The sequence below is a fragment of the Xenopus tropicalis genome, chromosome 4 (assembly GCF_000004195.4).
Source record: "Xenopus tropicalis strain Nigerian chromosome 4, UCB_Xtro_10.0, whole genome shotgun sequence".
In the NCBI taxonomy this organism is placed as follows: Eukaryota; Metazoa; Chordata; class Amphibia; order Anura; family Pipidae; genus Xenopus; species Xenopus tropicalis.
In genome coordinates, this window is record NC_030680.2 from 128918054 (window position 1) to 128930568 (window position 12515).

Sequence of the window (12515 nt, forward strand, 5' to 3'; positions counted from 1 at the left end):
CCCACACAGTAGCCCCCCCATACAGAGTAGCCCCCCATACAGAGTAGCCCCCCATACAGAGTAGCCCCCCCATACACAGGTGCCTCCCCCACACAGTAGCTCCCCCATACACAGGTGCCCCCCATACAGAGTAGCCCCCCCATACACAGGTGCCTCCCCCACACAGTAGCTCCCCCATACACAGGTGCCCCCCATACAGAGTAGCCCCCCCATACACAGGTGCCTCCCCCACACAGTAGCCCCCCCATACACAGGTGCCCCCCATACAGAGTAGCCCCCCCAATAACAGGTGCCCCCCATACAGAGTAGCCCCCCCATACACAGGTGCCCCCCCACACAGTGTCCCCCATACACATAAGCCCCCCATACACATAAGCCCCCCATACACATAAGCCCCCAATACAAAGTAGCCCCCCATACACAGTAGCCCCCCCCACACAGTGCCTCCATACATGCTGCGTGTGACGTCAATACGCACGGGTGCAACCTTATAAAAGGGCCTGGCTCCGCCGAACAAGGAGCCGCATATAGAGGAGATGCTGAAGAAGAGGAACCGAACGCCTGACTACAGCCAGTGCATCCCGCTGTCAGGGATAATCTCCATGAATGTCCCGCATTACGGAAATGCGGGACATTCATGGAACTATCCGGGACAGCGGGATGCGCTAACAAAACCGGGACTGTCCCGCAGAAAGCGGGACAGTTGGGCGGTATGGAAAGGTAACTGATGTATTTGTTGCATGGCAAGTGCTGTAATCATGGTTTAAGTGTATTTGGTACAATATCTGGAATTTAAGTCAGTATGTTATAAGATCTTTATAAGATCTTGTTCTTCGGGGTGTCTGTGATGTGTGGCTGAGAGGTTCTAACTAAAGTGCAACCTGTATGGAAGGCCTGTAGGAAAAGGAGGATGTAAATGTCTGAGAGAGAAGTGTGTTGTGCCGAGGAGCTGAAAGGACATTTTTCAGTGGGTGAATACTACCCCCCAGTGTTGCTAGTGTGCCCTAGAGTGTGAGTGCATAGCCTACTGAAGTTACAAACAAAGATTGTTATTTTCCAGGGACTTCACTGAGGGAAGAATTTGGTTACAACTGATTCTTAAGTCTAAGATTAGCAGCAAAAGGAGATTTTACTGTTTGGAGTCTCTAATTTCAAGGGTAGTGGCATTGATCCAGAGATTCCAAGTCCCTGTTTCCAGAAACAATAACACTACCTAAGTCTTGCTCTCTGAATGCTTACAACATATTCTACATTTCTATTTTTTTGCAAATTGTACACATTAGCGATATGTTCTTCCCCACGAGAAATACATACACCACATGCCTCACTCTCATTCATCATTCAGTTCCTCCATTAAATCTTTTACCTGCTAATGTCTTGGGATTAGTTACACCTGTAATATATTTGTCATTGCTATTCTTATTAAGACAAAACACATTATTATGCTTTGTTTATGATACAAGCATATTTGATACATCTTTATAATTAGAGGCTTATGCAAATGCTTGCACCTGGGTTTTTCCTGTACTATACACCCCATGCTAGATTAATAATTTGGGGTGCAAGTTAAAATACATGTAGGGGCAGGAGAGGCTAATGCCTACATGCTGCTCTGCATTAATATGGTGATTTTAAACACTCCATTATTTTTATGGAGTCTATGGGTGTTTTTTCACGGCAAAACCTGATTAAATATTTCACTTATCACTAATTTCCAGGGTACATGTTAAAGCATATGCTCTTATTCAACATAAGTTCAATTAACAGTACTTGGAAAAACACACATTTTCTTCTTTTTAACTAAGAAAAAAACGATATATTTGTTATTGGCTTCTTTAGCAGTTCTATTTCTTTTGCTCATTTGTAAATACTATTGTATACTGCCTTCTTAATGAGCTGAAATAACTACCGGCAGCAATTCAGTAAGGTAAGAGCATCTATTCTTGTACATTTCTTTAATACCATGGCTGTTAGAAATGGCAGCTTTTTCAGTGAACAAACACTCTTTATCCACAGGCTTAACAAAGCTATGTGTGCTTATAAGTAGCTTACCAACTTGTGCTTGTAAGTAGCTTGCCAACTTGTGCTTGTAAGTAGCTTACCAACTTGTGCTTGTAAGTAGCTTGCCAACTTGTGCTTGTAAGTAGCTTACCAACTTGTGCTTGTAAGTAGCTTGCCAACTTGTGCTTGTAAGTAGCTTGCCAACTTGTGCTTGTAAGTAGCTTGCCAACTTGTGCTTGTAAGTAGCTTGCCAACTTGTGCTTGTAAGTAGCTTGCCAACTTGTGCTTGTAAGTAGCTTGCCAACTTAAACTGTAAGCTAAACAGAGCAAAAACCTCCATTGTTACTGTTACTATTTTTATACAAGTAGCCAGTGTCAGACTGGCCTGCCAGGATACCAGGAAAACTCCTGGTTGGTCCAGGAGTCACAGGGCCCTCCTGCTCACAATAATGAGAAGGATAGAAGATAGTATGTAAAAAGAAAACAATAGGAAAATAAATAGGTTTGGTGGGAAAAGCAGGAAAAAATGTTTTGAGAGCGGGTCCAACATGGCAAGTAGTGCTAAATAAAGTTATACATATATACATTTGCCTGTTACTTTGTTTAACCCAACAAGGCCATGCATGATGCTCTTCAGAGTAGAAACAATTTCCTGGGATCTCTCAGATGATGCCATACAGCAGGGATCCCCAACCTTTCTTACTCGGGAGCCACAGTCTAATGTAAAAAGACTTGGAGAGAAACACAAGCACCATAAAAGCTCATGGAGGTACCAAATAAGGGCTGTGATTGGCTATTAGGTAGCCTCTATCAGCTCACATGAGGCTTTATTTGGTACTAAATCTTGTTTTTATTCATCCAAAACTTGCCCCCAAGTCAGGAACTTGGGTTTGACGGCACTGAGAGCAACATCCAAGGAGTTCGTGAGCAACATGTTACTCGCAAGCCACTGGTTGGGGATCACAGCCATACAAGCATTCCTGTGCCAATCACAATCCTGCTGGAAAAGCTTCAGTTTAATTAGTCTAATTTTTATATCTCATTCATTCTAAAGGCCTATGGCACACATGACTTTGAATTGCTGTGGTGCTCTCATGGTGAAAACCCCCCAACAATAGAGTCAGTGAATGAAATATGCCTGATGGAAGACCTGACATCTTCAATCTATAATAAATACCTACTTTGCTGCGATATGGTTACCATGGAAAGAATTAATTGGGAAAATTACAGATAAGGGAGCTTAGGACATCAAGCACTGACAGGTGACCTAGAAAGAAATATCTATATTTCAAAAATAGGGAAAATAGTGGGTACTTACCTTGACATAACAGAAAACAGAAGGGGGATACCTAGGAGGAAAAAAAAAAACCACGGAGAAAGGATAGGTAAACTTAAATAAATAAAACATTCTAAACGAGACAGGACAAAACATTTTTATGTTCTTATGTTTTATGTAACAGGGGACCTATTGTTCCCTATTTATTTTGCTCTAATTTGTTAGGTACTTTTGTGGTTACTCACTTAATACTACAGCCTTAAACATTTATACAAGATAATAAATCCTACGTAGAATGATCCAAACTGCTAAATACGGAAGTTCTATGATAAATGATTATTGTGAATGCAATATTACTAATGTAATGTACATGCAACTCTTTGATACCACAAAATAAATGTTGAATAAACATATAATAGACTATAAATGAATCTCACATTCTTTAGGCAGAATCATCCAGTTCAGTTTAAACTTTAAGATAAAAGTAAAGTTCTTCTACAAGCAGAGATGAGCTCTTTGTTCCTCAGGCTATAGATTAAGGGATTCAGAAAAGGGTTGATTGCATAGTAAATTACAGACACTATCCTGTTTAGAAGAAAAAGGTAACTTGTAGTGAGAACAAAATAGATAAAATAATGGATGCATAGAAAATAGAAACTGCTTTGATTTGTGATGTACAGGTGGAAAAAACCTTCTGTTTTCCATCATTGCCCTTTATTTTGAGGACAGTGGTGATGATACGAACATATGGGAGAAAAGTAAATGCAGAGGCTACTTGAATTCCTCCAACAGTAAATGTAACAACAAAATTAATAAGTGTCAGCGCTGGACAGTTGGAACAAGTGGGGCAGGTCACAAAAGAAATTATGAATGATGTTTGAACTGCAGAATGTCAGCCTCAATGAACAGAGTGTGTGAACCAGTGAATAAAGAAGTCCAAGAATCCAAACAACTGATATCATCTGATTACAAACCTTCCAGGACATGATTGGAATATAATGCAGAGGGTAATAGATAACTGTCATATCTGTCATAGGACATGGCTGCCAGCAAGGATAGCTCTGCACCACCAAAATAAATGAGGAAAAACATTTGGCAGGATAGGATATTGTTGTTTTCTTGGAGATTAAGCCAAAAAGCATCCTTGGTGCAGTGACTGATGAGTATGCCATGTCTAGAAAGGCCAAGTTCCCAAGAAAGAAATACATGGGGGTGTGTAGCTTAGCATCAGTAAGGGACAGGAAAAGGATCAGAAGGTTTGTCAATAAAGTCATTAGTTTAACTAGGAAAAAAAAGAGAAACGGACAGATATGTTTTCCATTGCTACTTATTTTTTGTGAACTTGCAAATTTGAAGAATATATATGTATAGTGCAGTATTTATATATATATATATATATATATATATATATATATATATATATATATACATACATAAATAATATCAGTCATAGACATAATGCTCATTGAATGTGAATCTCTGCTTTTATATTCACTCAATGTTTCAAAAGAGAATGTACAACTGTGACTTGAGCCCCAGGATCAGCTACGGAAGCATAAATACTAAAGTCTCTGGACGTTAATTAGAAAAGCTGATTTGACATCAAAAGAAATTATCATTAATACTTGTTAACTATAAAGTTACAATGTTCAGTTGTCTGAAATAAACTAGAAATTAAGAGAAAATAATTGGCATTGTACATAAAATGGTAGCCACTTAAGATCACATTAAGTGATGTAAGAAACCCCCCATAACAAGGGTTCCCCCTCTGTGCCCATCTTAAAGGTCAACTAGGTTGTGATTTGGGGTAAAAAATTAATTCTGACTTAGATTATTGTAAATATGGCTAAATGGTTGATGCACCAATGAATTTCAATATCTATAATTTTGAACCTTGCTGTAACTGAGAAAATTAGCATTGGTTTATGCTACAAACCACTCAGCATAAGTGAGGAGAATGAAGCCCAGCTACTTTTATAAATGGAAGAGGCTTCACAAATAGGTCAAGTTGTTAACATGGGTGACCTACCAGGAAAGACTTTCTTTTGGCTCTGGTAAAAACTAATAATACTGAATTCATCTCTAGCATGAGAGTGGGTGAGCATTTCAAAAACAATTACCCATTGGGTTTTTAAGTGTTTTTAGCTAATTTTATCCTTTTGGCGCCTCTGTTTTGTCTTATCACTATTTCAAAAACAGTGATTATAACAGGGTCTCCTATGAGCTTATGCTGCAAATACAGTTCTAGGGAGTAACTAAGATACTAAATAGAAGCAAATGAATCCAAAATTATTTTTTAAATATGTAAATAGTAAAAAAATGAACCAAGAAGCAGTGGGTGCCTTAGTATCCGAAGGAGGTAATTTTTTTGATGAGAGCAGGGAAAAAAACAGAGATTCTGATCTGTTACTTTTTACCTGTCAGCTTAACTGAGGAACCAGTTTATGAAGGTTTGAATAACATATTTGTATAACTGTTGATTAATAGGTGACTCAGGAGGACTAGAACATGTGAAGGTAAACAAGGCTCAAGGACTAGGCTGTATGATTGCCAAATCGCTTTATTTAAATTTTTAGGATTTAAGCTTTGGCATGGTGCTAAGAGATGAGCAAATTGCCAATGTGGTGTTGTTATTCAAAAAGTTTCAGCCTAAAAACTATTGGCCTCCTAGAATGGTTTTATGGATTTAAGATCTTGCCAGACAAATATAATTGCCTTTTATGAGAAGGTGAGCAGGAACCTAGACTCTTGGATGGCAGTGGATGTGAACTACTTAGACTTTGCTAAAGCTTTTGATACAGTACAACAATAGAACTGGCTGAAGAATAAATTGCAAAGAGTTGTAGTAAACGGAACATATTCTAATGATCAGTTTTGTTAGTGAAGTAACACAGGGACTGTCCTTGGTCCTTTGTTTTTAATTTGTTTTATTAATGACCTTGAGGTGATCATTGTGAGTAATGTATCTATTCTTGCTAATAATAGTACACTGTGCAAAACAATGCACAAAGAATGCTACAACTTTACAGAGAGATTTGACTAAATAATTTTTGTCCCTACAGAAAGACCAGAAATATACACCATGTACCTTTTGTTCAGAACCATTTAACAGTCAGCCGTAAAGGTTATAAATGGCTCTCACATTCTTTAGGCAGAATCATTCAGTTTACACAGTTTACAAGGCAAAAGTTTCAGGTAAAGCTCTTCTACATGCAGACATAAGATCTTTGTTCCTCAGGCTATAGATTAAGGGGTTTAGCAAAGGGTTAATTACAGAGTAGATTACAGACACTATCCTGTTCAAAAGAAATAGGTAACTTGTGGTGGGAACAAAATAAATGAAAATGATGGATGCATAGAAAATAGAAACCACTGTGATGTGCGATGTACAGGTGGAGAAAGCTTTACGTTTTCCTTCAGTGCTACTGATTTTGAGGACAGCGCTAATGATACGGACATATGGAAGAAAAGTAATTGCAAAGGCTAAAAGTCCTAAAATTCCTCCAGCAATAAATATAACAACAAAATTAATGAATGTGTCAGTGCAAGAGAGCTGGAACAAGTGGGGCAGGTCACAAAAGAAATTATGAATGATACTTGAACTACAGAATGTCAGTCTCAGTGAAAAGAGAGTGTGCACCAATGAATAAAGGAGCCCAAGAATCCAAACGACTGATATCATCTGAGCACAAACCTTCCAGGACATGATTTGAATATAACGCAGAGGGTGACAGACAGCAACATATCTGTCATAGGACATGGCTGCCAGCAAGAAAAGCTCTGCACTGCCAAAATAAATGAAGAAAAATGTTTGAGTGATACAGGCAGGATAGGATATTGTTGTGCTCTTGGAGATGAAGTCAGAGAGCATCCTTGGTACGGTGACTGATGAGTATGACATGTCTAGAAAGGCCAAGTTCCCAAGAAAGAAATACATGGGGGTGTGTAGCTTAGCATCTGTAAGGGACAGGAAAAGGATCAGAAGGTTTATCAATGATGTTATTAAATAGATTAGTAAGAAAACCAGAAATAGAAAATACTTAACATGGGGTTGGTGTGACAGTGCCGTGAGAGCAAACTCAGATACCTTAGTTATGTTTTCCATTTCTTTCCTATTTTTTGTGAACCTGCATCTTCAAAAAATAACATGTACAGTGCGGTATTTATATATTGAAAAAGAACCGGAGTGGGGGATATTTAAATCACCATACATCAGTCACTGGCATAATGTTCTTTGCAAGTTGATCCCTGCTTTTATAGCCAAGCATTGTCCCAATAGATAATGTACATCTGGGATCTGAGTGAGAGGATCTATGGCAGAAGCTTAAATACTAAAGTCTCTGGAGAAATTCTCATTAATGCCTGGTGTAACTTAATTTAAAAGAAACTGGAAATGATAAAAAAATAATTGGTGCTGAACTTAAAATAGCAGTATAGTGAGATTACATTGGGGATGTAAAAATAAGCAAATAAAAAAAATGAGATTCCCCTCTGTGCCCAGCTTGAAGGTCAGTTCAGGGGAGATTTAGGGTGAAAAAGTATTATTGTAACCACAGCTAAATGGCTGATGCTATGATCTAAAGGGCCAACTGGACCAAGACCCAAGGAGGCCTAGCTATTACACGTGCCATTGCCCTGGGTTGAAGTACAGGGTTTCCTCTGTGCATTGCTACTGTTCACACTAGCACCCCATGAATAAGAATTAACTAGTAGTAGTCAGATTTCTACTTGATAGACAGGTTAAACTTGATAGACATGTGTTTTTTCAACATCACATTACTATGAATTGTATGCACTTGCGAGGAGAGTTGATATTTGTGTCTAGCACTGCTCCTTTAAATTGTAAATGAGCCCTAAAGCAGTTATTATTGAGGGAGAGGATGGGGGGCAGATATGGCCAACAAAGCACAATGAGTAACAAACTGGATAGGGAAGCAGTAATTGGCAACAGAGATGGATGATTTGTAGGTGCTGGTTAAGAAAAGTGACACGGTGTATTATAGGAAACACTGTTGTTTTCACATTACATACTATTCAGTCAACCCATCTGCACTTATAATACACTAACTAAAAGCCAGCAAGTAACAGTAAATGAAACATAGTTCATATTAGAGCTAAAAGGCACACCCACTGAGCACATTTGTCCATTTGCTGAACACTGTATTAATATTCCGGAGTGAGGTGCTTCTGGACAAGACATGGCTCCCTAGCACCTTTTGTCCATTGCTGCTCCCTAGCCTGCACCTCTAAATGATGAGCAAGGCTGTGAATATGCCCCCCTTAAACCTATTCCTAATTCCTGCCCAAATAACAGGAGAGCTAAAGTGATTCAAACTCACTGCCAAATGTTCCAGTTCCAGATGTTAGAGGGCAAACTACTTCGGGCACATAACTAACCACCATTGTGTTTGACACATCTTTTTAGAAACCAACTTGTAGAAACAGGAGAGGAGCTTCTAACTCATTCTGTGCCTGTCCACAAAAATGTGGACTGGATCATAGGGCTGTCCAGAAACAACATAAGGGGGTTATTTATAAATGCATTGCCTGCACTCTAAAATGGATGCAATAGGGAGTGCATATTTATGAAATTAATTAAGGTACTTGCTACCAAATTGGGAAGCATACCACAAGTCAGCCACCTTAACCTGATGTCTTGACTGGTCCTTTCACAGACACACCAAACTCTGGACCCGGATCGAACAAGAATCACTTGTAACTCCACTCTGGGCTAGTTTATGGATAGAGACAAGTCAGATAGCAAATAAAAGTACACACTTAGCATTTGGGATACACTAACTTGCACAGGTAAATGGCGGAATACACCCACTCCGCTTACACCGTTCTTTGGCAACCCAGATTTCCTCCCTGGGTTAGACCTGGACAATTTTAAGGAAACTACACTCCGGAGCAAACTACTTTTACATAGGCCAACAGATTAGAAAGATCGAAGACCTGATACCAAACTGCACCAAAACAGATTTAGATAGATTTAGATATCGGCAGCTACGTCATTTGCTTCATAGTCCAGCACAAAACTTGAGACCTGAGCTTACGGAAATAGAACAGGTCTGGAGCCTAAACAAAGGACCAGCTAGAGCAATCTCTCTTCTATTCAAATGTCTCTTAAACCTAACTCCAACCTAACCTAACCCCAACCCCAACATCAATATAGAGCCAAACCAATAGAGTAAAATAACACGTCTAATTCACTCAACATCCCCTTGCACTAAAATACAGGAACTGAATTATAAAATATATACACAGTGGTACAGGTATCCTTCAAAACTAGCAAAAATCTACTGCACAGCATCACCCCTTTTATAGGGATGTAAAAGCAACCCAGGAACACTAACCCATATTTTTTGGAGCTGCCCTTTACTTAAGCCATTCTGGGACACCGTTTAGAGACACCATCAAATTAATAACTGACACCGACATCCCCAAAGTACCACTATCCAATGCACCATTATCTTACTCTGCTAATAAAAATTTGCTAATCCCAAACGAAGATCCCCAAGATAAAGGACTGGCTGTATAATCTGTCAGAAATCTACAGATTTGAGGAGATGAGACCAACATCTGATAAGGAATCAAGAAAATTTATACAGAAGTGGTTTTATTGGAACCAGTTTGGACATTCTGAACAATATCAAAGATTGACTACAACTTAAGACTCTGTACTTGAGCTGCCCCACCTGGCATAGAACCCACTGATCTACTAACCTGCATAAAAATGAATTACATATTATATTTCACCGGCTTACTCCCCCTTGGCCTCCGACGACTGCACTCCAGATGTAATAGCACCTATAACCATTCTTCCCCTAGCTGACTTCTCCTGGTCTGGTATGTGTAAATGACATGGACAAGCGGCACAGATATTAGCTTAAATGCTTCCTTATATCAGTGCAAAAGGACCATAGAACCATATTGGAGTAATCAACTAAATGAATGAGCACTGCGCCTTCACAGTTTTTCTACTTTCCTTTTAGTTCTTCTCTTGGTTACATGACTTGTTACCCTTCTCTCAATTACCCCTCCCCACTGTATATACATGAAAAATGGACCCAAGAGACACTATCTGCATTGAGGCTCACAGGACTGGCCCTCACTGATGGGAATCCCACACATTTGGAAAAATTGTCACCGTTAATGTGTTTTGTCATTCCATCATGATCAATGTTTCCATAGATCTCGCACAACCTGAACTATTTGTACTGTCAAATGTTAATGTACCATAAGTGTGCTGAACCAGATTGTTATTCTATAAATCTCAATAAAATTAAAAAAAAAAAAATCAGAATTGTGTTTCAAACAAACAAAAATTCAAATGTAAACCTATGCTACAAAAAACCAGTCGGGGTATATCTAAAGCTTTCAAGCAAGTTGACATCCAGTTTTCGTTTGCAGTCTCCATTCACCTAAATCAATGGGAAAAAAACCTGATTGTGTAAAAAAAAATTGCTCAAGTATAGTGCCAATTTTTTTTCTCAAACATAAAAATTAATAGATTGATAAAGATTTGTTGCCTATATTATATGAAACATTTTGACTTCTTCCTTGCAAAGACTAGCAACTCAGGAATGTAGAATGCTATGTTGTGGTTAATCTCATTGACATGTTACACTTTGCATATGGCCCCCATTACTAAAATAGTAAAAGCCTAACTCCCATATCATATAAAGAATATAAACACTACTAATTCAAGTGCATTAATTAAATTATTATACTATTATTACAGTGTGGACTGCTGTTCTATAGACCAAACCAGCTTCATTCTTATACCAGAAGATCAGAAATATACACCATGTACCTTTTGTTCAGAACTATTTAACAGTCAGCCGTAAATTCTATAAATGGCTCTCATATTCTTTAGGCAGAATCATCCAGTTTACACAGTTTACAAGGCAAAAGTTCCAGGTAAAGCTCTTCTACATGCAGACATGAGATCTTTGTTCCTCAGGCTATAGATTAAGGGGTTTAGCAAAGGGTTAATTACAGAGTAGATTACAGACACTATCCTGTTTAAAAGAAATAGGTAACTTGTGGTGGGAACAAAATAAATGAAAATGATGGATGCATAGAAAATAGAAACCACTGTGATGTGCGATGTACAGGTGGAGAAAGCTTTACGTTTTCCTTCAGTGCTACTGATTTTGAGGACAGCGCTAATGATACGGACATATGGAAGAAAAGTAATCGCAAAGGCTAAAAGTCCTAAAATTCCTCCAGTAAGAAACGCCACCATAACATTAATGAATGTGTCAGTGCAAGAGAGCTGGAACAAGTGGGGCAGATCACAAAAGAAATTATGAATGATGTTTGAACTACAGAATGTCAGTCTCAGTGAAAGGAGAATGTGCACCAATGAATAAAGGAGCCCAAGAATCCAAACAACTGATATCATCTGAGCACAAACCTTCCAGGACATGATTTGAATATAACGCAGAGGGTGACAGACAGCAACATATCTGTCATAGGACATGGCTGCCAGCAAGAAAAGCTCTGCACTGGCAATATAAATGAAGAAAAACATTTGAGTGATACAGGCAGGATAGGATATTGTTGTGCTCTTGGAGATGAAGTCAGAGAGCATCCTTGGTACGGTGACTGATGAGTATGACATATCTAGAAAGGCCAAGTTCCCAAGAAAGAAATACATGGGGGTGTGTAGCTTAGCATCTGTAAGGGACAGGAAAAGGATCAGAAGGTTTATCAATGATGTTGTTAAATAAATTAGTAAGAAAACCAGAAATAGAAAATACTTAACATGGGGTTGGTGTGACAGTGCAGTGAGAGCAAACTCAGATACCTTAGTTATATTTTCCATTGATTTCCTATTTTTTGTGAACCTGCATCTTCAAAAAATAACATGTACAGTGCGGTATTTATATATTGAAAAAGAACCGGAGTGGGGGATATTTAAATCACCATACATCAGTCACTGGCATAATGTTCTTTGCAAGTTGATCCCTGCTTTTATAGCCAAGCATTGTCCCAATAGATAATGTACATCTGGGATCTGAGTGAGAGGATCTATGGCAGAAGCTTAAATACTAAAGTCTCTGGAGAAATTCTCATTAATGCCTGGGGTAACTTAATTAAAAAGAAACTGGAAATGATAAAAAAATAATTGGTGCTGAACTTAAAATAGCAGTTTTGTGAGATTACATTGGTGATGTAAAAATAAGCAAATAAAAAAATGAGATTCCCCTCTGTGCCCAGCTTGAAGGTC